Genomic DNA, 27703 nt, shown 5'->3' on the forward strand with positions numbered 1-27703 from the left:
CTCACGGGCCCAGCCGCTCCGCGGCACGTGGGATCTTCGCGGACCGGGGCACGAACCCGCATCCCCTGCATCGGCAGGCGGACCCTCAACCACTGCGCCACCAGGGAAGCCCCTCCAGGCTAGATTAATCATTAAATGTTTTCTTTTTTTTTTTACTGAACTTAAAACAGAGTTAAAATATTTTTGTGGGCCCCTAACCATGCCATGGGCCCTATACCCTGTGTCTACTATGTCCAATGAATAAGTCCACCCTGGCTCCTTTAAGTTATCCTAGGAAATGAAACCTAGAGAATAAAACTAGAAGGAGAGAATGAGGGTGAGCATGAACAGAGCCTAAGTTGTCCACAGCAAAAGTGAAATGAGCATGAACATAGCCTAAGCTGTCCACAGCAAAAGTGAAATTTCTTTGAAGCTTTGTGCATTAGCTTAAAGTTATATTCAAATATTGCAAGAAGTATGTTTAAAGTTACTTCCCATCAGGGAAAACTAAGGAAAACAAAACTTCTTACCTGAGTCACTGGTCAGTGGATAAGATGCAATTGCAATGAGTTGATTCTTCTCTGAGAGTTGTTACTCAGGAATTCCCTGCTGAGGGAAGCAGAATTAAGTGTACACACAAGACATTGATCAAGGGCAGTTGCAACAGGAAAGTAGAACCAATTTATGAGAAAGAATATTTTCATTCTGAGAGTTCTAGGTTTCTATTTTGTCAAGGGGGGAAGAATGAAAGCAGAAGGGAGCTGCTGTTATTTTTCTCAGGATCTAATTCTGAAAAAGAAAGTATATGAATTTGAGAGTCTACAGTTTTAAGTAAGGGTCTACACAGTATAATAATAGCAACTTTAAATAGAATCCGGGGAATTTCCTGGTGGTCCAGTGGTTAGGACTCGATGCTCTTACTGCCGAGGGCCCAGGTTCAATCCCTGGTCAGAGAACTAAGATCCTACAAGCCACACAGAGTGCAGAATGAATAAATAAATAAAATCCAAGAATCAGAAACCCCGAGAATAGGAGGGGCAGATAACAGAGATTCTTGGGGAAGCAAAGAGAGCCATTCTAGGGCATTCTGAGAGACAATAAAATAAGGTGAAGCAGTGTTGGGTGTCTGGAGCCAGGGATCCCAATCAGGGATCAAGGGCCAGGAGTGTGGAGCAACTCTCCTAGGGCAGTGATAACTTTGAACACCATCCTTGAGGTGGAGATTACTTCAACTGAACCTAACTCATGATATTTTGCTAGACTTTGGGTACAAGTATTTGATGGATAATGTTTTAGTTTTTCATTTGTGCTTAATAGTTTACATATTAAAATAATAATTCATCAAAAACTTTCCATATTGTCAAACAAAAAAGTCCTTCATTCAGTTTGGAATGACATGATTTGCTTCATTTGAACCCTGATTTTCTTTCAATGTTCACACTTCACAAAGATTATGGGGGAAACACTTATATAATTAATCCTCACCATGACCATTTTCAAATATTTAGAGCTACCAAAAAAGAAAAATCTTAAGAATGGAAATAGTGGATTTCTGGATTTCCTGTTGTAATAAGAAGTTAAAGTCAAATTGGGATGTACTTAAATTCCAAAACAAATACTCAATTATTTATACTCAACTTAAAGACTGTTGGCACTGAAGCACTTGTGTAGGCAAAGACTTCCCAGAACCTGAGGCATTAATGATTCAGAGAAAAAAAAAAAAAAAAAAAACTTAAAGAATGATGGTCTTCTATTCAGGAGTAATTCTCAGGGGATTTGAGTCAATGCAAGGTCTCAAAGAGAAGATGGTGAAAGAGTAGCCCGCTGTACTCTCTATTTTTCTCAAAGAGCGTGTACCGTTCCCCCCCTTCCAAGCTTTACCCCATGAGAGGTGGAGAAGGAGGGAAATAATAGTCAGTCTACCAGTTCCTGCTCTTTCAGACGCCTGAGGAACGAGGCGACCTAATGACTTTAGCAGCAGTCCTCCAGTTCCAATACACAAGTCTGATCGTTGGATCTGGGGAGATTGGAGTGGCTGCAGGGTTCTTAGGGAGTACTTTGCACATGAAGAACAAGCAATATAGATTGTTTATGCCAAACATTCCTGACCTGTGGCAGTTTCACTCTCACCTGCATAAGTCTAATGTAGGTCACATAGCATTAAACATTCATCTACAATTCTAGCCATTAAGCTTGCACTACATCCATCACAGAGAGTGAATTCTCTGATGACCAGCCATTAAGCGAGGTAGTACAGGGTTTAGGATCAAACCACCTGGGTTCAGATCTTGTCTCTGTTACTTATTAGTTGTACAGCCTTAGGTAAGTGGCCTAGCTTCCTTAAGCCTCCAGTTTATATCTATAAAATGGAGATGACAATAATAATACCTACATCAGAAATATCTAATGAGGATTAAATGAAATAATCCATATCAAAGTTCTTAGCTCATAGCACCTGGCAAGAATAAGAGTTCAAAGTTGGATATTAGCCACACTGCTTGTTATTCCAGGAAACGGCACTTCAGGACACGTCTGTTATGATGGCTGAGGCCATCTGTATATTACACAGAAAGAGCAGGGACAAAGGAGAGTTCCTCCATGCCCCTGCCAAAAGCAACTTGAAAGTTCAACGTTCAGTGGCAGTGAACAAGATGTAAAGGTCAACAGCCATTTCCTCTGGAACCTGGCTAGTAATCTGACGTCTGGAAATTGGCTCAATTTGTGGGTAGAAATAAACAAATTTTCTTCCCTGTGACCTTACAAACCAAACTTCATTCTAACCCTCGTTTCTTCCTAATCCCACTTCCTCAAAATTTATAAAATAATTTCCTCACATAAGCCCATGTGGTACTTTTTGGGTGTATCCTAAATTGCAAGGTTATGAATCATTGTACAAATGCTAAATATTTCTATTCCATTGTAGGATTTAATAACAATGATAAAGAAGTGCTCTATATTAAAAAGAAAATTAACCTCTTGATTTCAAATTCTGGCCTTTCTTTCCTTTCACAGACCACTTCTTATTCCACAGCATGTTACTATACTATTATTTATAAAGCATTCTTAGTCAATATTTATTTGATTCAAAATCATTATAAAGGCTAGAGTTGTTGCGCCCTAATTTCAGTTCTACATGTTTTCCACCATACACAATTTGTTTCAAACAAAATAGAAAGATCCCTACCCCCACAATCACTTTGCTTTTTCTTTTTTACAATAGGTCATTTCATAAGTGTTCTTTAAGGCCTCTCAGAGACGTAGAATCAAGGAGCATGAGAAATGAAGTCTGTTTCACAAGTAGTATCCAGCTCTATTCATTGAGGCTACTTGAAGAATTTTTTTTAAATCCCTTGCCTCAAGCCTGTGCTTCTATCCTTTAATTTATGCTGCACACCACCTAAATTGAAGTTGCCCAAATACCCATTTTCTAAATTATTCATTCTCTCTCGCTATTAGTAGCCTGGTCACAGAAATACTGTGAAAGTTTTAGCATAATCAAGCAAACACTTTGCTCTATTCCTATTTCAAAAAAAAATATTCATTGAATACTTCCTGTTTCAAGCGTTCTGCTAGGTGTTGCTTATATAGTGATGAATAAAACAATTATAGTCTCACCTTCATGAGGCTTATCATTTAGTTGTGAAATCAGACATGAGACAAATAAACACAAAAATAAATATATAATTACAAATTATAGTGAGCCAGAAAGAAAGAAAGAAAAGACAGAGGGAACATATGTGATTATAACAAGGAGGCACCCAATTTACGCTGAGGGAGTCAGAGAAGATCTCTCTAAAAACAGAATATGTTATTTGAAAGCTAAAGGATTCACAGAGTTTAGCTAGGAGAAGATTTGGCAGGGGGGGTGGGGGGGGGGCAGTCTTCTAAGCAGAACACATGCAAAGGCCCTAGGACAACAAAGAACTTGCCACATTAAGAAACTGAGGAAGTCTAACATGGTGGAGCTTAGTGAGCAATGGGAAAAATCCTGTAATATGGACTTGACCTCATATACCTCTTCCGAAATCAATTTTTTTCTTTAATCCGGAATGTCTATTCAAAAAACCATATTGCTAGATAATTTACAGTCTGGTTTCAAATTTCAAATTCTCATCAAAATTATATTACAAATAAACCTGTACTCAAACCTGCCAACTTCCACACTCCCATTCACCACTCCCCTAAGGTCTGTCCCTACTAAATGATGCTTACATTTTAAAAATTATTTATCGAATGATCTAAAATTAGTGGAGTAGAAACATGAAACAATTTTTGTTTTACTCCTTTTCACCATGCACTATAAAATCTCTCTTTCCTATATTTTAACATATTAAGCAGATTTCATAGGTTGGTGGTCACATCCAGCTGTTAATGTCTAACCTTACCTAATCCAAAATTTAAAGCATCAATCTCGGTCCAATTCTGTGTTGGTTCCTTTCCCTCCTGGCACCTGCCATATTCGGCCTGAGTGATTAGGGAAGGAGAAGGATAATTCTGATCACTCATTCATCCTATCCCACGCCTGGGTTCTTTCTTCCTCCAGTGTATTGGTGAGAGCTAGGGCTTCAAAGGTTGCCACGGGCTAGATCCTGAAGAATCTTCTATGTCAAACTAAAGAACTTGGCCTTTATTTTTAAGGAGATACAGAAAACATTAAAGGAGAATTACACAAACAGATTTTCACTTTAGAATGACCCCTTCACCACACTGTAAAGAGTAGATTAGAGGAGACAAACAAGGATTTGGATTACAAAGAGAACACGGGCCTCTTGAAATCTCTCCCAAAGAGATTCATACGTTTCATACGTATGAACATACTTCATACGTTTCATACGTATGAACATACTTCATACGTTTCTTCTCACAAACTTGTCTCAAAATGCCATGTGACCTCCACTGGCTTTGAAATACTCCTGAAGAATCCTTCCTCTAAACTTGGGCAAGTCTGACCAACCATTTTTAGGACTTATTAAACCCCACTATGAGGAAAAGGGCATTCTGCTTTATTAATCTTGGCTGAAGAGTAGCAAGATATTCAAATACAACTCTTTTGTCTTGGAGTTTCACCAGTGGCCCTGAAGTCTAAGCACAGTGTCCAAATTAAGGAGCAAGACCTCTGAAGCAATACATCCTAAGGACTGTGAAACTGAGTCTACCAACATTGCTTAATCTCCCACCTCCATTTCTGTAAATATTGAAACTGAAAAAGCCTATAAAGGGAGGGCCTTTGGAAATTGTTCTGGGTGCTACGGAGGGGAGGAGATGGGGAAGGAGAGGAAAAAGTACTTTCCTTCACCTTAGTCCAGGTGACAGGAGCTTCTCTGAACCTCTCAGAAAACTTGGCCTACAGCCTCTGAAGATTGGGAGACCAGAGACTGGACTCTGCCTCTGCTGCAAGAAGTCCAAAGATGCAAGGCTGTAAATATTATTAGTCTGTAAATAGCAGAGAGAGCTGCGTTAGCAATATTTACGGTTCCAATGACAGTAGGCAAAGGAGCTTGTCTCCTGGGACCCAGATGTGGATCCAGGGTCAGAAAGGCAACCTGGTGTGTGAGAGGTGAGCCTGGAGAAGCCAAAGGCCCCCAGTAGGGAGACATATTGCTGGAAGCTTATGGCTAAAGGGGGACTCAAAAAGAGCCAGATATGAGAACATTACTTGTTTAAAGGGAACTGCAGTCACAGGTCCTTTAGCAGGAGGGTCCCAGGAAAAAAAGCACCCCAAGAGAAGAAGAGCCAACAACTGTCTAGCTGTCATCTTTGACACACGTCTTATCTATGCCCCCTGCCCCTAACCCTGGGTATCCTGTGACTCTCTTTTAACCAGCTGGATGTGGCAGAAATGACATTGCAGGACTTTTGAGGCTAGGTTAGAGAAGGCAATGCCGCTCCCACTTTATTGCCAGATACAACTATATCAGTCAAGTAAAACTTTTCTTACCTCTTATCTTTCTTCTCCAGAGAAATGGGAAATCATACCTAGGAGTGGAAGAGGAAGTAGAATTACGAAATTATAAAGAGGTAGAGCATGCTTCCCGCGTTCCTGGTCAGGCCTAAGCTGGGGGACAGGAGAACCCTAAATTAGATAAGAATCCTAAATTTTGATACTATACTTGACAACAATTTTTATTTGCTAAAACGAGACTTTCTTGTGATTGAAGGAACCAGAAAGCCCTTCTACCTACCAAATATTTCATCCAGGGCAGGAAAGAGTAAGTCCAAAAGCAGATTTGAAAGGAAAGAATAAAAATAATTCACACACTACTGAGTCCAGTTTATTTGATAAATGTGTACACGATTTATGATATGTTTTGAAGCAGACGTAAAACAAGAGCTATGGAGTCAACAGAGAGCTGGAATTACATAGAAAGCAAAGGCCATAGGGTGACTATATCAAGGCCAGCTAAAATCCCTGGCCTGCTCAGGGTTAGGACTTTTTATGAAATAAATAAATTAGCTAATGTAATTGTTTGGACAAGTCATAAAAACAGAAGAAAGCAAAACTGGGTTATACTTGCTCTTTATTTTATACATTTCTGTTAAAACTTTTTGGTGTTTTTTTTTTTTTTTTTGGAGGGGGGTAGGTAATTCCTGGAAGCCCAGTGGATGTTGAGTAATATGGGATTAATTTTAAGAGCATAAATTATTCTTATGTTGTGGGAAGACACACTTGACCCGTAGATGAAGTGGCATTTCTGCAAGCAATCTGTTTTCTATTTCTTTCCAATAGCAAGACAAAAAACTTGTTTTTCCCTTATGCGGTCTTTTACAATATGTCCTATAATTTAAATTTCCTCTAAAGAGATATGTGTTCCTTTTTTCTTTTAATGATCAGAAATTTTCATGTCAAGAAAGATATGGTGCCTATATCCCCTCCTCAAAATCTGGGTGGGCATGTGACCCATTTTTAACCAATAGAATGTGGCAGAAGTGACATTGCATGACTCCCAAGACTAGGTCAGAAAAGGCAATACAGCCCCCACTTTGTTTGCTGAGATAATGACTTTGGGACCACTGATGCTACAGAAAGGGGATTACCCTGAGACTGCCATACTTTGAGGAAGCCAAGGCAACAAGGAGAGTCCAAGTAGAGGTGGTCCACTTGACACCCCTGTTGATGTCACAATTGACAAATAATGTCAACCACCAGGGAACTGAGAGAAGACACCCAAGTGACTCCAGCCCCCACCCCTTGAGCCATCTCTAGCCACCAAGTCTTCTCAACCGAGGCCCCAAAGTATGAGCCTCTGCTTTCAAGCCATTGAACTATGCCTCATCCACATTTCTGAACCTCAGGATCTGTGAGCATAATAAAGTGTTTATTTTAAGCTGCTAATTTGGGAGTAATATGTTACACAGCAGTAGTAAGTACAACAATAGAAATTTTGCAAAATATTGACTGACCTGGTCAATTTCTAGAATTCACAAGCTCCACCAGTTGCTTTATCCTATAGTTCTAACTTTCCCTTATACATCTGTCATGCATTGAGTTCTGTCCCCCAAAATTTCATATGAAGTCCCAGCCCCAGTACATCACCTTACAGAGGATGGTCCTTTACAAATTCTCAGACAGCTGTCTGTCTCCCCTGAGTATACTCTTCAACAAAAGAAGCTTCCCCAGGCTCATGCAGACATTCCTTATATGATATGATTCCTTGTCCCTTCACCACCATGATTATTCTCCTCTGAATTTACGTCCATTTATGCCAAAACAAGAAATAAATTTCCTATAATAAAAACTGTACAGTTGGGCTTCCCTGGTGGTGCAGTGGTTGAGAGTCTGCCTGCCGATGCAGGGGACACAGGTTCGTGCCCGGTCCAGGAGGATCCCACATGCCGCGGAGTGGCTGGGCCCGTGAGCCATGGCCGCTGGGCCTGCGCGTCCGGAGCCTGTGCTCCGCAACGGGAGAGGCCACAACAGTGAGAGGCCCGCGTACCGCAAAAAAAAAAACAAAAAACTGTACAGTAAAACCACAGACTACCTCACAAAGCAGTGAGTTTACTGTCACTGAAAGAAGAGCTTTGAAGACCCACAGATGCTGTAGAGCAATTACTAAATCAGAGAACATATTAGACTCACTGTCCTCAAGGATACCTTTTGATTTTATGATTTAATAATGTATTAGACACCTGAGATTCTGTTTATATTCTCTCGTGAACTGAGTAATAAATGAAGAACAAAAGGGGCACACAATTAAAAATTCTGATGATAGTATATTTTAGTAAGGCTTCACAAAAGAGGAAAACTGCAGAAATAGAAATGAGGACATTCTGAACGATAAGCAGCAAGCTAGTTATCTATCATAGCATCTCATTTACCTTCCCTTTGGATAAGCTAGGTCTTTAATCCTACCACCAATGCTCATGAGAACATTTTTACAAATGCAGGTTTATGGAATTAGATCTAATTGCTTGATTCTTTTTATTGACGTTGAAATCAGAAAGCTCAGAGGAAGATTTCTTTCACACGGTTAGCCCCGTGGCATTTTCATACAAACCTATCTATAGATCAATCTCTAAAATATGGTTCCTTTTAGTAGAACGTATTTGAATAAAGCTTTTACCTTTGAACAAAAAATGAAAAGGCTGAAAGGAAGTTATTGTGTGCCTGACCCAATGCACAACTAGGTTGTGAATGGTTCTAAGCCATCCAGCTTCCTGCATTCCTTAACAATGCTGCTGAGCAAGAGAACTTGTCTACAGATAGAGAATTCCTAAGATTCTGTGTGCCTACGTTCAAACTCCTATTCTGCTCATAAAGCTAAATGAGCTTCAGCTGTGACACTTGCTATAAAATAGCAAATACAGAATATCATACCCTCAGCATACCAATATTTCTGTCATGATCCCACCTTTGCTCTGGAGATAGGGGCTTTTCCAATTCACAAGCTCTTCACTCCTTGAAAATACTCCAGAAAAGAGCAGGGTAGGGGTCAGGGGAAAGAGTTGCCTAAGGAGAGTGAAGGGGCCTTGTACCTTTGTATGATTTCTCAAAAAAGTGGCTTCATTCCTTAGCTCAAAATAAATTTAAATTTAACGTCAAAGATTTAAACAAAACAAAACAGAAACCACAAAATATCCAGGAAAGAAAAATGAGGGATTCTTTTTGAATCTTGAAATATGACCCTTATAAACATGACCCCAAACACAAAATCCATAAAAGTAAACTGTTTAACATCATAAATTTCTAAACTCTCTGAATGACAATAAATAATCAAACAAAACAAAACCACTGGCAACAGTTTCTATATGAATAGAAACTAATATAAACAAACAAAAAATGCTTAATTTCATTCATAATTTTTAAAATGGAGCTCAAAGTGAGGAAATTGCATATTTTACCTATCAGATTAGTATTCATTTTAAAAGTAAAAGCCAGTGTTGTCATGAGTGGAAACAAACAGGCCTTTTCATACACTGTTAATGAAGCAGTAAATTGTTACAAAAATTTCGAAGGGCAATTTGGCAACATCTATCTCTGATGCTTTTCATCAGTTTTGGAAAATATTGGCCGTTATCTATTTGAATATTGCTTCTGTCCCATTATCAATTTTCTTTTAATACTCCTATTATGTATATGCTACCTAAAATAATCTTGAAGAACAGAGCTGAACAACTTACACAACCACAGATCAAAAACTATTATAAAACTATAGTAATTAAGACTGTGATAATAATGCAAGTATAGACAAACCAACTATGGTAGGCAGAATTCTAAAGATACCAACTTCCACTTCAAGATCACTATTCACTGTTATTTAATCAAACCTAATCAAAATACTGCTGTGAAGGAACTTTGCAATATTATTATGGTTACTAACCACCTGACTTGAAAATGGAGAGATTATCCTGGATTCTCCAGGTGGGCCCAATATAATCACATGAACCCACAAAAGCAAAAGAGGAAGGCAGAAGAGCCAGTCAGAGTTGCAGCAGAAGGGGTAGTAGGAGAGATTCTAAGTGTGAGAGAACTTGACTTGCTGTTTCTGGAGGGCCACACAGAAAGCATGAAAAGGAATGCACAGCCCTGAGAAGCAAAAACTAAACCCCAGCTGACAGCCAACAAGGAATTGGGGAACTCAGTCCTACAACCACAAGGAATTTAATTCCAACAACAACCTGAATGACCTAAGAAGCAGATTCACCTCCAGAGCTTCCAGATAAGAGGCCAGCCCTGCCAACACCTTGATTTCAGCCTTGTTAGACTTTAAACAGAGGACCCAGAAGAGCCACACTGTACCTAGGCTTCTGACTCACAGAGCCGTGAAACTTAAAATAGGTGCTGTTTTGAGCCACTAAATTCATGGTAATTTTCAATGACAATGTAATATATTCTCAACATGGAATACTATACAAAAAAAAGAATGAATGATCTACTACTATATCTAATGATACAGATGAATCGCAAGAGCAACGAGTGAAAGAAGCCAAATACAAAAACAGTGTATAATGTATGATTCTCTTAAGAAAAATATAAAAGCTGATAAAACTAATGTATGATGTTTAGAAGGACAATAGTCACCTGTGGGAAGATGGTGAGGGTTTGGTTAGTGACTTTGGAACACAAGGAGAGCTTCTGCAATACCAGTAATATTCTGTGTCTTGATCTGGGTTTCATGACACGGAAGTGTTCAGTTTGTGAAAATTCATCGAGTTTTACAATTACAATATGATCACTTTTCTGTATGTTTATCATACATCCATAAAATATTTAAACAATAGTGGAAGCTAATGTTTGCAGTCCAACTGGACATTCTCAGTAAATTTACATCATAAAAATATTTTTATATATGCAAAAAAGTGGTAGAGACATGAGTAATTTATATTTTTTAAATTAAAATTGTTTAAAATTAAAATATATAAAAATAGGCACTGTACTTTTTCTTAACAGTCTTTTTACATAATGCATCACGTTTGTTTTTGTACTCTTACCTCATTTCTTTTATAAACTGTAGTGTACTAACTAAAACATTAGTCACACCTTTAGAGCACTCAAGCTAGGTTCATCATCATGGTTTTATAAGGATATAAGAAAACTGGAGATGATTTAAGTAATGAATCATAATTTATTCTTGAAAACTTGCCAAATGTTTTAGATCTTGGTTCCTATCTTCCCTTTCAGGTTGTAGTCCCTAATATCTACAAATAATCTACAATTGCTTTTTATTTGCTTTAGTTCTAGCTTTTTATATTCCTTTCCCACACTCCATCTGATTGACTAAACTTGTTACATCTTCAATCTCCCTGATACAATTCACACCACTGGGCTGGACTGTTTTCTGCATCAATGCCTCTGGATGCCTTCTATCTGATTGTAGGCCAGACTTTCCCACAACATACCCTGAAGGATCGTCATCCACTCAATATTTTCCTCATCCCCATATGCAAGTCCTCACCCTTCTCTATCTCCTAGGTTCTGCCCTTTCATGAGATAAGATTCATCTGAAAGAAGACTTTTGATAAATGAGCACACTATAAAATGAGAGCCCAGATCAAGACACAAAATATTACCAGCATGTCTCATAGGACAGTTCACTAAAAGTTTGGATGAGAATCTATTAAAATCATTTATTCATTTAATCAGTATTTATAGTATATCTACAGTTCCAGTCAGGCTTCCAGGTGCTGGTACTACCTTAGAAAATCATGAGGCCCAATTTTTGGTCCTAGCTCTGCCACTTTCTAGCTATCTGATCTTAAATGCATTATTTAATGTTTCTGAGCCTTAATTTCTTTACATCTAAAAATGTGTTAAAACATTTCTAAGATTTCATAACTATCTAAGGAAAATCAGATAAGCCTTACTTAGAAAATACGGGTTGGTTTGGGGGTGGGGAGAGGTGTGGGGCAAAGACTTCCAGTTAAGCAGAGTTAATTGACCATGTTTTTTTAAAAAATTTATTCTCTTTTCATAAACCTCACAAAAAAAAAAAAAAAAGAAGAAGAATTCAAAGGAGATAAACTATGAGAAAAAAAAAAAGAATGGACAACAGCAGACAGAAAATATTTTAACAAATTTAGTGGAAAAGAAGATGGAGAAGGGATAAGTAACTTAGCAGTGTGACCTAAGTGTCTGCAGAGAGGTATACCAGTAAACCAGTCAGTTTGTAGGCTAGAGGCTCAGGGCTAAGACAGTCCAATTCACATGGAAAAGGGTGGGGGTGGGGGATTGGGAGTGGGGGGAGGGGGGTGTCAAGCTGAAGCCAGAGCCCAGCTGAAGGTCTGTATGTTTGTACATTAAGTAGTTGGCAGTCTAGATCTCCTTCCCACCTCACCCATCAAGGACTAGAAATGGACTCAGAGAAGCACTGGACTCTCATGAAACCAGAGAACAGTGTGGCGGGTGGAAGGCTGAAAACAGAGGAGAGGATTAAGAGAAAATCTGAATACCAGAAGCGGAGACTTTTTTCTATCCTACTCTCTACACTACTTTTTTCCACCCTATTTTCAACAGCAGCTGGACATGCAAGCCAACTCCCTCACATTTACCCCCTCCTCCCCAGTTCATGCTTCGTTTAAATATATTCAAAACGTTGTTGCCGGGCATGTGACAGAGATGTAATATTTGGAAAAATTAGCAAGGAAATCTGGCAAATGAAAAGATGAGAGAATTATTAACTGCAGGGAAAAGTATTATATGAGAAAGAGGAGTGATGTCATATACAATGTGGCTTACATTTGCACAGTCATAATGTAAACAATGAGTTGATTTAACCCAAATTTATTGTGTTACTACATCGAGCAATGTAGTAGAAGGGAAGGAGAGTGGTGGGACTTGGGAGTGTGCTAGGTATGATCGTTTGATCTTCAACATACATTCTCACCCTTTCAATGTACCCCCCTTAATCACAGAGGCTAGGAAGATAAAAATGACCACATTTCCCAATTGGTCTTGACGCTACAGTTCTGCATATAATTTAAGCTCTGTCATAAGATGCACTTGCTTGAGATTTGGAAGGCAGAAGTGAGGCAAAGCCCATTTCCTTGTAGCTGTGGTTACTGGTAAACAAGGTTGGACAGATAAGAATGTTTGCAGTGGGCAGACTTCACATTCCAATGTCTATTCAGGACTTAATGGGTGTGCCATGCACTCTGCAAGTACACCATTGAACCCAACAGTCCTGTGTGGTCTTTGCCTCCACTCAGTTGTTGCCTGCCCACCCCGGTAACAATTTGGTAATCACCTAATTCCCTACTCTGAATCCCTAGCCCAAACCAAACACTGAGAAAACTTAAGTCCTAAATGACAAATTGAGAAATAGCGGTATGAGCACATTATTGAGAAACCTAGAATTTCTTTTTTTTAATTTATTTACTTATTTGTTTTTGGCTGCGTTGGGTCTTTGTTGCTGTGCGTGGGCTTTCTCTAGTGGGCTTTCTCTAGTTGCAGCGAACGGGGGCTACTCTTCATTGGGGTGTGTGGGCTTCTCATTGACGTGGCTTCTCTTGTTGCGGAGCACAGTCTCTAGGCGCCCGGGCTTCAGTAGTTGTGGTTCATGGGCTCTAGAGCACAGGCTCAGTAGTTGTGGCACACGGGCTTAGTTGTTCCGAGGCATGTGGGATCTTCCCTTACCAGGGTTCGAACCCATGTCCCCTGCGTTGGCAGGCAGATTCTTAACAACTGCACCACCACGGAAGTCCTGAGAAATCTAGAATTTCTTACCAGGGAAATCAGTTAGCAGAGTGAGAGTGAGTAGAGTAGCATTGGAGAGCAGACCTGGGGATACACAGAAGTGAATATAATTTATAGATTATACTGCAGGTATCCTAAAAGCATAAACTATGTCTGGCTTCATTCCCCTAATATTGTTGCAAGGTTAAAGGTAATACTGAAACAGGAGGGAAGGAGGCAGGGCACAGCCTTTGAAAGAATGACATAGCCCGAGGACATGACATAAACTGATTAGCGCCAAATGGATCCAAGATGGCAGACGAGTCAACTTCCACAAGACCTTGAGTCTCAGTATACACTCACTGTGACACATCATCAACTAAATGACACACCCACAGGCGCCATGACAGTTCCAAGGTCAACCATAAGGATCAAAAAGTGGGCAGTGGGGGCTTCCCTGGTGGCACAGTGGTTGAGAGTCCGCCTGCCGATGCAGGGAACACAGGTTCACGCTCCGGTCCGGGAAGATCCCACATGCCGCGGAGCGGCTGGGCCCGTGAGCCATATCTGCTGAGTCTGCGCGTCCGGAGCCTGTGCTCTGCAATGGGAGAGGCCACAACAGTGAGAGGCCCGCGTACCGCAAAAAAAAAAAAAAAAAAAAAAAGTGGGCAGTGGCCCAATTCCTGGAAATCCCCACCCCTTCCTGAAATAGTTGGAATACTCCTCCCACTCATTAGCCTATGAAATTACCCACCCCTATAAAAACTGACAACCCCATATCCTGGTGCCTTTCTCACCTTCTGAGATGGCCCACGCTCTGTCTGTGGAGTGTGTTTCTCCCAAGGCTGCTCTTGCCTTCTGAGATGGCCCACACTCTGTCAGTGCAGTGTGCTTCTCTCTAAATAAATCCACTTCTTACCTATCACTTTATCTCTCACTGAATTCTTTCTGCGATGTGACATCAAGAACCTGAGCTTCATTAAATTCTGAAACCAGGTGTGTGATCTCACTTGGAAGACTGTGGGTTTTGGCCGGGTTCCAGTCCCAGTACATGTGTTCAAGTCCCAATCTGAGGGTGCACGGTTTCAATATTACTATAGGGCAGTTTTAAACACCTACACAGATGCCAATTCTCTTCTCCAAAAATTTTTCTTGTGTCAGGTTTATAGTATTCATACAGCCAAAGGAGGAGGTACATCCAAGTATTTCACAATATATACGTCTCACCATACATCTCTTCATTGTCCTCTGAAAACAAAAGAAATAGTATGTGTTAATACAAACAAAATGTTTTGATGCTTTCTTTTTACCCCATTAACAAGGAGTTTTACTCTCTCCCAAATCTCTAAGAATTTTCAGGAAGCTTAAGGTCCCATGATCATTTCTGGTTCTGCATCTACTGAATTACCACTTTGCATTTGCTAATTCTTCAGCCCAAATGGGTTCACACAAGGAACTCACCTTCTGTTTTTGCTTTCTCTGTCTCATCCCTTCAACCACCCAAAACAAACATTTATGTACACACTTTCACACATGCTTTTGAGAAGAGCTGACTTTGTCAAGTTCTGGGGAATATAGAGGGAATTTACCCTGGAGAAATATAAACATCTGAAAAATAAAGTTTTAAATTCTTGTTCCTAAAAAGCCCTGTGATCATTTCTACAACTGCCTCCTGCTTTTAGCTCTTCTCTTCCTGGTACCAACCCACACAGGAAAAAAAAAAATTGTATTTTCTTATGTGGAAAAACTGAAGTCACTCCAACTCTCTATTTCAAACTCATCTCAGGGCCTCCCATTACACAGCCCAGGAGTCAGTAAGAAACTTAGAAATTACCGCTGTCCGTTCAGCCACAGCACATTTTCAGAAAAGAGCCAAAGCTTTTCCCTATTTTTGTCCCAAGGTAAGGTGTAGAAGGTTTTTAATTCAAATGGTGCAAAGGATGACTTTCTGATTATCAGGACAATAAAATAACAAGAGGAATGCCAAAAGGAAATCATAATGTGCCATACTTGAAAATACTATAAAAAAGAGAAATAGTAAATCTCTCCTGGATGGTTTATGTCAGCTTTTGACGGTCTTTTTGCCATTGGGTGGTAAATCTTCATTCACTGCCTCCTTCAGGAGCCCACAGAATAAGATTAGGTAAAGAAAGCCCAAGTTATCCTTGAAAATAAATCCCTTCCTCTGTGTCTGTGTGTGAGTGTTTTTATTTAATCATGTCTTCATATCGTTAACATTTTTTCTGCATGGCAAACATGTCATAGGCACTATCTCTCAGTTTTCTTATTTTGATTTCTGCATAAGTAGTCATTGGATTATAATGTAACTCAAAAGTATTTTCATTCAGGAAGCCAGTTTCTGAAACTGCAAAGTGGTAAATATTTTATTCTTTAGACAAGTACACTTATTGAATGTTTCTAGACCCACTTTCCTCATTAAAGATTGAAAGAATCTGAAGACTGAAAGGTTAAATACCTTGAATACTTATTTATTACTTTCATTTATTAATGAGAAATATATAAGTGAACTTGTGATTTTCAGGCTTTTAAAACACCTTGAGTCATAATTAACATATTCTAAAATTTGCCCATTGTAAGTATACAATGATTATTAGTAAATTTATAGACCTGTACAATCACCATCAAAATCTAATTTAAAAACATTTCCATCACCCCCCAAAATTCCCTGGTGCCTATTTGCAGGCACTCCCATTCCTACTCTCAGGCCCAGGCAATAACTGATTTATTTTTTGTCTCTGTAGATTTATCATTTCTTAAGATTTCTTATAAATAAAAGGATGCAATATGTAGTCTTCTGTGTTTGGCTTCTTTCACTTAACATAGTGTTTTAAGGTTCACCCATATTGTGGCATGTATCAGTAACTATTCCCATTTATTACTGAATGTACAGGTAGATACACCACATTTTGTTTATCCATTCATCACTTGATGGACTTCTGGGTTGTTTCCACTTTTTTGGCTAATATAAATAACGCTGCCATGAACAGTCATGTGCAAATTTTTGTGTGAACACATTTCCAGTTCTCTAACAGCTGGGTCATATGGTAATTCTATGTTTAACTTTTTGAAGAACCACCAAACTGTTTCCAAAGTAGCTGCACTATTTTTGCATTCCTACCAGCAATACATAAGAATTCCAATTTTTACACATCCTCACAAAAACTTGATATTGTTAATCTTTTTTATTATAGCTATTTTAGTGGGTAAGTAGTAATATCTCATTGTGGTCTTATGTTGCGTCTTCCTAATGACTAATAATGTTGAGCATCTCTTCATGAGCTTATTAGACATTTATATATCTTCTTTGTGAAATGTCTAGTCATATCTTTTCCCCATTTTTAAGTTGGGTGGTTTGTCTTCCGGTTACTGAGTAGTTGTGTTCTTTATATAGTCCAGATGCAAATACTTTACCAGATGTATTATTTGCAAATACGTTCCCCCAATCTGTGGCTTGTCTTTTTAAGACTTTCAGGTTTTGAAATGGGGGAAAAAATGTAATGGACTCAATATTATATAAGAAAGATACTTAATCTCCTAATAATTTTATTCTTTTAAATCCTCAAATGCAAATTTTAGAGCTTCTGGGTAATAACGCAGACCAAATTTGCTAACTGGAATTAAAGTTTACCCCCTAGAGGATGAACTGTAACACAAGAAAAACCTTTTAGAATATGTTTTGATATAAGACTAGTAGCATACTAGCCTCAAGTGGCTAACTGTCTTGTGGAGGGTAGGGGCAGGGGGGATTGGAGGGGGGGGGGGGGGGGGGGCGGGGGGGGGGGGGCGGGGTGGGCAGAAGGAGATCCTAAGTTGTATCATTGCCAATTTCCATGGTGTAAATACTTCCCCTTGGACCTTTCAAGGTACTAATGGTTTAACAACCAGCTCACAAATTCCTGAATATTCAGCTATTGACTCTAGAGAGCCAGAAAGAGCTAGCTCTAGCACACTACTGAAAATCCATGATTAGACTGACAATAAGAAGTCTTGAAGAGAAATCCCTTTAAAATTTAAAACAAACAAACAAACAACAAAAAAAAAAACTACTGCTCTGAAGGAATTTACAGATTACCAATAAAGAAGTCACTGATCCTTTACATAAGAATGAAAGGAAGATGAGTTTTAAAAAATCTAGGTCTACAGATTATAAAAATATATTTTATGGCTTCCCTGGTGGCGCCGCAGTGGTTGGGAATCCGCCTGCCGATGCAGGGGACGCGGGTTCATGCCCCGGTCCGGGGGGATCCCACATGCCGCAGAGCAGCTGGGCCCGTGAGCCATGGCCGCTGAGCCTGCGAAAGTTCTACAAAGGATGAAAATGAATATAGAAATATTCTCTAAAGCAGAAAATGGAGAACATTTTATAACAATGGTATCACTCCATTAATCAGGCAAACTGACTGGAGCAAACTGTGGTAGCTATGGAGAATTCATTCCATATGGTTTGGGTAGTGCTGACTTTTCCCATCTTTCTACAGCTGCAAACACACAACCCTGGCCCTCCAATCAGAATATTTCACCCCCTTATCCTCTGAGATTAGTTCAGAAAAGGCAAATGAACCAATCCAGAGACCTACCTAGAACTTTCACTGGAAGGAGGTGTACAGGTATGCCCTGCTTTTGGAAGGTTTGCTTTATGCCACTTCACTTCTACTAAAGACCTACATTAGTAGGTCTTTTACTAACTAAAAGAAATCCAAAGAGGACTTCTGCTTTTACGAAAGAAGGCAAAAAGTGAAAATAGCATTCAGGGTTTGTTTTGCCGTGAGCTGTTACAAAGGAAGTTGTGCACTCTGAGCAGTGACAGTGGCACTGCCAAGCTCCCTCCCTAGGAACTACACTCAGTATCTCATCTAGCCGCCAGAGCTTTGAACTGTGTATGTGAGCATCTGTGCCTTATGGAGATTTATTTTGTGCATTCACTAGCAAGAGGTGTCCTAAAATAATTGCTTCTTTGCTTTACACCACTTCAGCTCACGAAACGTTTCATAGGAATGCTCTACTGTTGGATAGCAAGGGAAACCTGTATTCTGTTAGCTGAGTTCACTAGGCAGGAGGACAATGAAGCCTGGAGTTGTAGTTTCTCAAATGGTGAACCATTCTTCTCCCACTATTTAGTTATCAGATTTGAAAGGGAATTTTTTAAAAATCAATTATCCCATCCCTCTTTCTACAGTGCAAAGCGTTCCCCCTAGCTACTGGTCTAGAAGTGATCCAGTCAGGGCAAAGGTTAGAACTTTCAGTTAGTGGTTAAGGAAGTTAAATGCTCTCTTTTCCAGAAAGTGACCCAGTGGCCTCTAGCAGTCATGAGAAAAGTCAAGCTGAGGATAAACCAAACACAGGGAGGATGGCAAAGCCTAGAGAATTTCAGAGAAAGATCCAGAATCCTGATGAAGCCTTTCTTGAAGAAGTTGTGTGGACAAATCTTTTTTGTTTTAGTTTTTGCTTTTCAGCCAGTTTATATTCAATTTTCTATTACTTGCAACAAAAGCAACTTTATCTGGTTGAACATCTTTCTGACCTGGTTTGTTTTGTTTTGTTTTGTTTTTTAACTTCTCTGTATTATTTGACTCTGCCAGTCACTTTTTGGAATTTTGTCCTCCTGGGGCTTCAATCTTTCACTCATCTTCTGCTCTTTAAAGGCAATCAGCACATCCCTGGAAACAAGCATGGAAAGACATGTACAGCACAGCACACTGTTGTTGATCCAGGGTCATCTCTCTTTTTTCACCAGCAACCTCATTTCACACAGGTCTATGTGACCCAGTTTTGGACTGTATCCTCACTCTAACATTTACTGACCTAAAACAAATAGAGTGCCAGTTATTTCTCCAGCAAAAATGAGTTTATTCAGGGTCAACAAAGAATTGCATGAGCAATCACGGTGAGCTACATTTGAGTACCCTACCCCCACCCCTCAGCAAAAAGGAAAGGAAAACTATTTTAGAGAGGGGGAAGGGAAGTTGGGAGGTCTATAGTACACAAAGAGTCTATTGGAGGAATTGAGAGTTCAAAGTATAGTGGCTTTTCATTAGTTAACTCGTGACAATCTCTCATAGGTTGAGCTCTTGCCAGGCAAGAAGAGGAAGTCTTTCTTCTTCCTGTTGGTCTCCACTATCACCCTAGGGTTTGAGCGCTCCCCCTTCTGGACTCCCAACACTATTTTAACTGAAATTTCAGTTTATTAATTTTTACTTGCCCCCCTTTTGATCAAGATTTCTCTCTCTATCTCTCTCTCTCTCTCTCTCTCTCTCTCTCTCTCTCTGAAAGCATTGCTCATTCAGAGTTAGGTTTTCCAGTTTTTAGCAGTTTTTTGTCCCTTGATGCCAGGAAGGACCTTTTCTGGGTATAGTGTCCCATGTCAGAGGAAAAGTGCATAGACTGGAAACTTCTTGAGGTTACATGTGAGTAACAATGAGGGATAGGAGGGAGAATTTTCAGGTACTTTTTATCTAAAGTTTATATGGGATCAAGATCATAGACATTGAAGATCATCTGAAACATTATGTCATCATCAATGGTTTGGCAGGCAAACTTCCAACAGGCCTGGTCTAAATAGCTTGGAAAAGCTGTATCATCAGATGCCATCTGCTTTAATTCCAGAAAATCTTTACTTTCAGGTCACCAGATGATATGCAGGTCCAGTCATCGTTCAGCATTTTCTTTAGGTGTGTCACATGAATCCAAGAATCTGTTCCCTGGAGTTCGACAGCACAAGGATTGGTTTAGCAGTACCTGATAGGGGTCTTTCCAGTGAGACTGAAGAGTCCTTCTGAAGGTATCTTTTCCAATAGACAAAATCTCCAGGTTGCAAAGTGTGATGCTTAAGGTCTTCGTCTCCTGAGAGCACACCATGATAAGATTGCTCTACCAAAACATGGTTATTTTTAATAGAAGCAATTAGGCCTTTGCATTATTAAAGTATCTCTCCTTTTACCTGTTGGGGGGTTAAAAGAGGCAGGAGCCAAGAGACCATGGGGCATCCTGTGACTGTCTCAAAGGGTAAGAGTTTATAAGTTCCAAAAGGGGTGAGTCTAAGATTTAAAAGGACCAACGGCAATGCTTTTGGCTGTGGTGTTTAGAGGGCATCTACAAATTTTGCCAGTTGAGTTTTAATAATGCTGTTAGTGTATTCAACTAAACCAGAGGATTGAGGGTGGCAAGCACAGTGAAAGCGTTGTAAAACCAGACAAACAGTACAGATGTGACAAAGTACCTGACCAGTAAAATGGGTTCCTAGATCATGAAATTCAAGAGGAGTTCCCCAGGTAGGGATAATCTTTTCCAAAAGGATTTTAGCCACAGAAGAGGTAGTAGCCTGTCTGCAAAGGAAGGCTTCAGTCCAGTGTGAAAACATACAGACATGACTAAAATATATTTATATCCATGAGACAGACGCAGTTGTATGAAATCCATCTGCCAGATCTTGAATGTTCCATTAGACAGTTTGAAATTTCGGGAGCAGTACAAACATGCTTCCCTGGGTTGTACTTCAGACAAATGGGATAAGTGAGGTAGGCAGTTTTTGCAGCCTTGTTAATGGTTCCCAACCAATATTGATTTATGAATGCTACCATTTTGTCAGTAGACCAATGGTTTAATGCATGTACAATGGTTAGGAGTGGGAATGACAGAGTCTCTGATAGGACTGGGATGTTATTTTGTCCAAGCCAGAGCTTTCTCTCTCTCTTTTGTTTTAACTCCATATCCCCTTCTAATTGCCACCCAGTTTTTCTGCTTGCTTTTTTTTTAAAGAGGCATTGAAAAAAAATCTTTAATTGAGATATAGTTGATGTACAATATTGTATAAATTTCAAGTGTACAACATAGTGATTCACAATTTTAAAAGGTTATGTTCCATTTATAGTTATTATAAAATATTGGCTATATTCCCTGTGTTGTACAATATAGCCTTATAGCTTATTTATTTTATATATAGTAGTATGTACCTCCTAATCTCCCACCCATATCTTTCTGTTCCCCCTTTCCTTCTCCCCACTGGTAATGACTAGTTTCTTCTCTCTGTGAGTCTGTTTCTTTTTTGTTATATTCAATAGTTAGTTTTACTTTTTAGATTCCACATATAAGTGATATCATACAGTATTTGTCTTTCTCTGACTTATTTCACTTAGCACAATACTCTCCAAGTCCATCCATGTTGTTGCAAATGGCAAAATTTCATTCTTTTTTATGTCTGAGTAGTATTCCATTTTGTGTGTGTGTGTGTGTGTACACAGAGAGAGAGATGTGTGTGTGTGTGCTGTGTATACCACATCTTTATCCATGCATCTGTTGATGGACACTTAACGTTGCTTCCATATCTTGACAATTGTAAATAATGCTGCTGAACATCGGGGTGCATGCATCTTTTCAAATTAGTGTTTTCTTTGTGTGTGTGTGTGTGTGTGTGTGTGTGAGAGAGAGAGAGAGAGAGAGAGAGAGAGAGAGAGAGAAAGAGAGAGAGAGAGAGAGTGTATGCAATAAATACCCAGGAGTGGAATTGCTGGGTCATGTGGTAGTTCTACTTCTAGTTTTTTAAGAAACCTCCATACTGTTTTCCATAGTGGCTGTACCAATTTACATTCCCACCAACAGTGCAAGAGGGTTCCCTTTTCTCCACATCCTCACCAATATTTGTTATTTGTGCTCTTTTTGATGATAGTCATTCTGACATCTGTGAGGTGATATCTCATTGTGGTTTTAATTTGCATTTCTCTGATGATTAACAATGTTGAGCATCTTTTCATGTAGCTGTTGGCCATCTGTATGTTTTCTTTGGAAATATGTTGACAAAATTCAATATTCATTTATGATAAAAACTCTCCAGAATGTGGGCATAGAGGGAACATACCTCAACATAATAAATGCCATATAATAAACACACAACTAACATCATAATCAACAGTGAAAAGCTGAAAACATTTCCTCTAGGATTAGGAAAAAGACAAGGATGCCCACACTCATCACTTTTTTTAACACAGTATTGGAAGTCCTAGCTGTCAGACAAGAAAAAGAAATAAAAGGAATCCAAATTGGAAAGGAATAAGCAAAACTGTCAACTGTTTGCAGATGACATGATATTATACATAGATAATCCTAAAGATGCCACCAAAAAACTACTAGAGCTAATCAATGAATTTGGTAAAGTTACAGGATAAAAAATTAATATACAGAAATCTGTTGCATTTCTATACACTAACAATGAACTATCAGAGTGAAAATGAAGGAAACAATCTCATTTACAGTTACATCCAAAAGAATAAAATACCTAGGAATAAACCTAACTAAGGAGGTAAAAGACCTGTACTCAGAAAACTATAAGACACCGATGAAAGAAATTGAAGATGATATAAACAGATGGGAAGATGTACTGTGTTCAGGGATTGGAAGAATTAATGTTGTTAAAATGACCATACTACCCAAGATGATCTACAGATTCAATGCAATCCCTATCAAAACACCAATGCCATTTTTCACAGAACTGGAACAAATAATTTTTAAATTTGTATGGAAACACAAAAGACCCCAAATAGCCAAAACAATCTTGATAAAGAAGAACAGAGCTGGAGCAATCACACTCCTTGACTTCATACTATACTACGAAGCTACACATCAAAATAGTATGGTACTGGCACAAAAAGAGACAAAGATCAATGGAATAGAATAGAGAGGCCAGAAATAAACCCACACACTGAGGGTAAATTAATCTATGACAAAGGGCGGCAAAAATACACAGTGGCAAAAGACAGTGAGACTTATCTCTTCAATATGTGGTGCTGGGAAAACTGAACAGCTGCATGTAAAAGAATGAAATTAGAACATTCTCTGATGCCATATACAAAAATAAAATCAAAATGGATCAAAGACCTAAATGCAAGACTGGAAACCATAAAATTCCTAGAGGAAAACATCGGCAGAACACTCTTTGCCATAAATCATGGCAATATTTTTGGATCTGTCTCCTAAAGCAAAGGAAATAAAAGCAAAAATAAACAAATGGGACCTAATTAACCTTAAAGGCTTTGGCACAGCAAAGAAAATAATCAACAAAATGAAAAGAAAACCTACTGAGTGGGAGAAAATATTTGCAAATGATATGACCAATGAGGGGTTAATATCCAAAATATATAAACAGTTCATACAACTCAACATCAAAGAAACCCCAAGCAACCCAGTTTTAAAATGGGCAGAAGACCAGAGCTTTATCTCTTTTATCAAACAATTGTTGAATTTCCAATCTTATTTTTCCCTTTCTGAGGCCAATTGTTGGGCTTCTCTAACCAGTTTTTCTAAGTTATCTTTTGGGGAAATATGCCTTTGGACCACAGCAGAAGTTTGGCTGCTGTTGGTTCCTTTATAGGCAGCATAACTTGTGGAAATGTCAGCAAGGTGATTTCCCTTAGCTTCCAGAGAGTCAAGTTTAGAATGCCTCAGAATATTAATAACAGTTAAAGTATTGCATCCAACAATTCCTGAACATAGGGGCCATTTAAAATTTTATTTCCACCGGAAGTAAGGAAGGCACATTGCTTCCACAACATTCCAAAACCATAAAATATTCCAGAAACATACCTACTATCAGTATAAATATTGGTAATTTTGCCCTTGGCTAAAGTACAAGCCTGTGTAAGAGTGTATAGTTTAGCCTGTTAAGCCACAGTAACCACAGGTAAAGATGCTGTCTCTACAATATTGAAAGAAGTTGCAATAGCATACCCAGCACAATATTTAAATGAGAACCATCAGTGAACCATGAGAAATCAGCATTACCCAAAAGAACTTCTTACAGGTCATCACAAGGAGTCAAGAGGTCATCAGTCAGTGTTAAGCAGTCATGAGGGACTTCATCACACAGGGAAGAGTATCAGGGTTAAGGTGCCAACAATGTAAAAAGTTATGTGAAGAGCAGTTAACAAAAGGCCTTCATAGGAGTGAGCTGGCTAAGAACTGTTGCATGTGATGAGAATTCAGGAGGGCTTCTACTGCATGAGGTACAAAAATAAAGGGATCCCATAATGATTTTCTCAGTGGCCTTAACCAAAAGGGCAGTGGCAGTAATGGCTCTAAGGCAAGGGGGTTATCCCCGTGCCACAGGGGGTTATTTGCTGGCCATAATACCCTATAGTTCAATGGTAGTCCCTGTGTTTTTGAGTGAGTACCCCAAGGGCATTCCCTTCATTATCATTACAAAGAGGAAAAAGGGAATCTGATCATTGGGATGCCAAAGGATAGGTGGGTTCATCAAACTTTGCTTTAAGGTCTTAAAGGCCATGTCATCCAGTTCTTCCCATAGAATTGGGTTGTTGTTCTTAGTAAAACAGAGATTTGGCCATAAGAGATTAAGATTTGGCCAATAGATTGGCCAATCTTACGGCCATAAGATTTGGCCTATTTCAGCAATAACTAAGTAGCCCAAGAAAACCTTGCAGTTGGCACTTAATTTGGGGTTTGGGGAAACTTAGGACACCGCGAAGTTTATCTCAGTTTAGGTGTAGCCCTTGTTCTGATATCAGATGTCCTAAATGTCAAACCCAGGTTTGGGCAAATGGCAATTTTTCCTTGGTGAACTTATGTCCCTTTAAGACTAAAAGCTTTAGCAAATGGATGCTGTCTTCTTGTGACGAGGCTTGAGAAGGAGAGCAAAGAAGAAAATCAGCCACATATTTCAACAAAGTAGAAACCCTAGGGAACTTTATATCATCCAGGTCAGCCTTCAGGATTACTGAGAAATACTCAGTAAAACCCTGAGGCATTACTGTTCAGGTGAATTTTTTTTTCCCCAAGTGAGCACAAAGAGGTATTGGTTAACTTTATCAACTGGAATACTAAAGAATGCACTGCATAAGTCAGTTACAGTTAAGAATTTGCTGGGACTTCTCTGGTGGCACAGTGGTTAAGAATCTGCCTGCTAATGCAGGGGACAGGGGTTCTATCCCTGGTCCGGGAAGATCCCACATGCTGTGGAGCAACTAAGCCCGTGCGCCACAACTACTGAGCCCATGTGCCACAAATACTGAAGTCCGTGCGCCTAGAGCCCGTGCTCCACAAGAGAAGCCATCACAATGAGAAGCCCGCGCACCACAGTGAAGAGTAGCCCCCCGCTCACCGCAACTAGAGAAAGCCCGCTCAGCAACAAAGACCCAATGCAGCCAAAATAAATAAATAAATTTTTAAAAGCCAATGCTGTCCCAAGAATTTGCTTTTGGTGGAAGTGGGTGTTAGTAAGAGTGTGAGGGTTAGAAACAGCAGGGTGTGAAGGCAAACCTCCACCCTTTGTCCTTAGGTTTTCTGAGCAGTAAAACAGAAGAATTACAGGGACTAGTACAAGGGATAATGAGGCCTTCAGCTTTGCAATTTTCTATTATGGGCTTTATATATCCAAAGGCTTCTTTACTTATAGGATATTGATTATTTCTGGGGAGAGGTTCTGAGGGATCTATTTGAATCTTGATGGGAGGTGTGCCGCGAATTTTGCCAGGATCAGTTGGAGATTTTGCCCATGAGGAGGGTGATAGGTGATTCAATAGGGACAAATTGATCAGTGTTTCCAAAATCAGCTATAGTAGTGTAAGAGATGGAACGGATAAAAGACATCAAAGGGTCATTTAATTCCCTTGGTTGGCTGCTTTGACGACTATTGTCAAATCCTAGAATTATTTCCTCCTTTTGGGAGAAAGAAATTCTGGCATGATACTTTTCTAAGAAGTCTCGGCATCATAAATGAATGGGGTGGTGGAACGAAGGAGAAAGGGGTGTGTATTTCTCAAAGGGCCTTAAAAAAAGGGAATAGGCTCAGAGACAGGAATCTTTTGAGGTTTGTTAGAGATCCCCCACTATTTGAACTCTTTTAGTACTCTGAGGCAGAGACTCTTTATAGTAGTGGGATGGAGCACCAAGAGTGTGGCTACAGTGTCAGTTAGGACTGGAAGAGATTCATCCCCAGTCCGGAGACATGTTCTTGCAAGCCAGTTAAGAGAGAGGACTGGGAAGAGCCCCGGCGGTTCTTCAAGGCTCTGTCATTGAGAATTGGCAGGGTGTTGAAAAGACTGGTTCAAGGGCTGAAGGAGCTTGAAGTACTTACATTTATAGCAATCTCTTTTCCAATGTCCTGGCTCTTTGTAATAATACCAGAAACTAGGAGGACTTTGTTTTTGTTTAGGGGCCTTCATTTGCTGGAGTTGAAGAATTTTAGCGGTCTTCTTTTAGAGGACTCATCTAGGTTGTGAGAGAGCTTGTTAGCCAGATTAACTAAATCTGGAGTGGACATAGATTTCCATTGCATTCTGGTCCTTTTTACTAGGAGGGAAAGGCCCTGGTCGAGCCCATTAATGAACAGAGTTAAAAGCTATCCAGGTGGAATGAAGGAAGGAAGAACAGAATTCTCTTTAAAAATAATTTGAAGTCTATTGTAATAATTATGAACAGTTTCATCAGATCTTTGTGTGCAAGCCTGAATTTTGCTCCAGTCAACAGGCTTTGGAGAAGTCTAGGAATTGCCCAGTGAAGTTGCCTGCTGATTGCATAAGCCTGATCACATAGTAAGTTAACAGGCTGGTCTTCTGGTTATAATTCTAGAGGCTTTCAAAGTTTTTCCAATTAGCGGTTCTCATGCAATGCTGGGCCTGGCCTTCATTAACAAGTATATGAACTAGCTGATATAAGTCAGAGAAACCAGGTTGAAGAGTTTGAATGACTATATTAAATTCCTCAGCAAATCTGTGAGGATCTTCAATTACTTTGAGAAAATCTTTGACTGTGGCTTGCAGTTCAGCTTTAGTCCAGGGCATGTAAGAAATTAAGGGTTTAGCCTCTAGATCCTCAGAAGGCTTAATTTTAAAGGGATAGGTTCTGATAGGTTGAAAGGAAAAGGTAACAGGGAGAGTTTCAGAGAAGAGGGGAGGTTTGACAAGGGAATTAGTATGGGAGAACTGAGGGTAGAGAGGAGATGTAGGTGGTATAGAATGGAAGGAGGAAGATGGCACCAGAGTTCGGGCCTGAGCACGAAGAACCAAGGGAGACGAAGAAGATGGCGCTGGAGGCAGAGCCTGAGAAAAGCAGCAGGGGAAGAGAAGCATGAGGCTTCAGAAGCCACCG

The 27703-nt window shown here is 39.5% G+C and overlaps 1 long non-coding RNA gene across 1 annotated transcript in view; it reads right to left on the reverse strand.

The window, feature by feature from the left end:
* The window catches only part of LOC113619024 (uncharacterized), a 354176-nt gene that overhangs the window by 287458 nt on the left and 39015 nt on the right, over positions 1–27703 (reverse strand). The window contains exons 5-7 of the long non-coding RNA XR_003432251.1: positions 14708–14836; positions 5918–5955; positions 510–588 (exon numbers count right to left, since the gene is read on the reverse strand). This is a non-coding gene — a long non-coding RNA (uncharacterized LOC113619024). The remainder of the gene's footprint in view (positions 1–509; positions 589–5917; positions 5956–14707; positions 14837–27703) is intronic.

This window comes from Aethalodelphis obliquidens, unplaced genomic scaffold, assembly GCF_003676395.1.
Source record: "Aethalodelphis obliquidens isolate GAN/ISIS:26980383/991018 unplaced genomic scaffold, ASM367639v1 scaffold6, whole genome shotgun sequence".
NCBI lineage: Eukaryota > Metazoa > Chordata > Mammalia > Artiodactyla > Delphinidae > Aethalodelphis > Aethalodelphis obliquidens.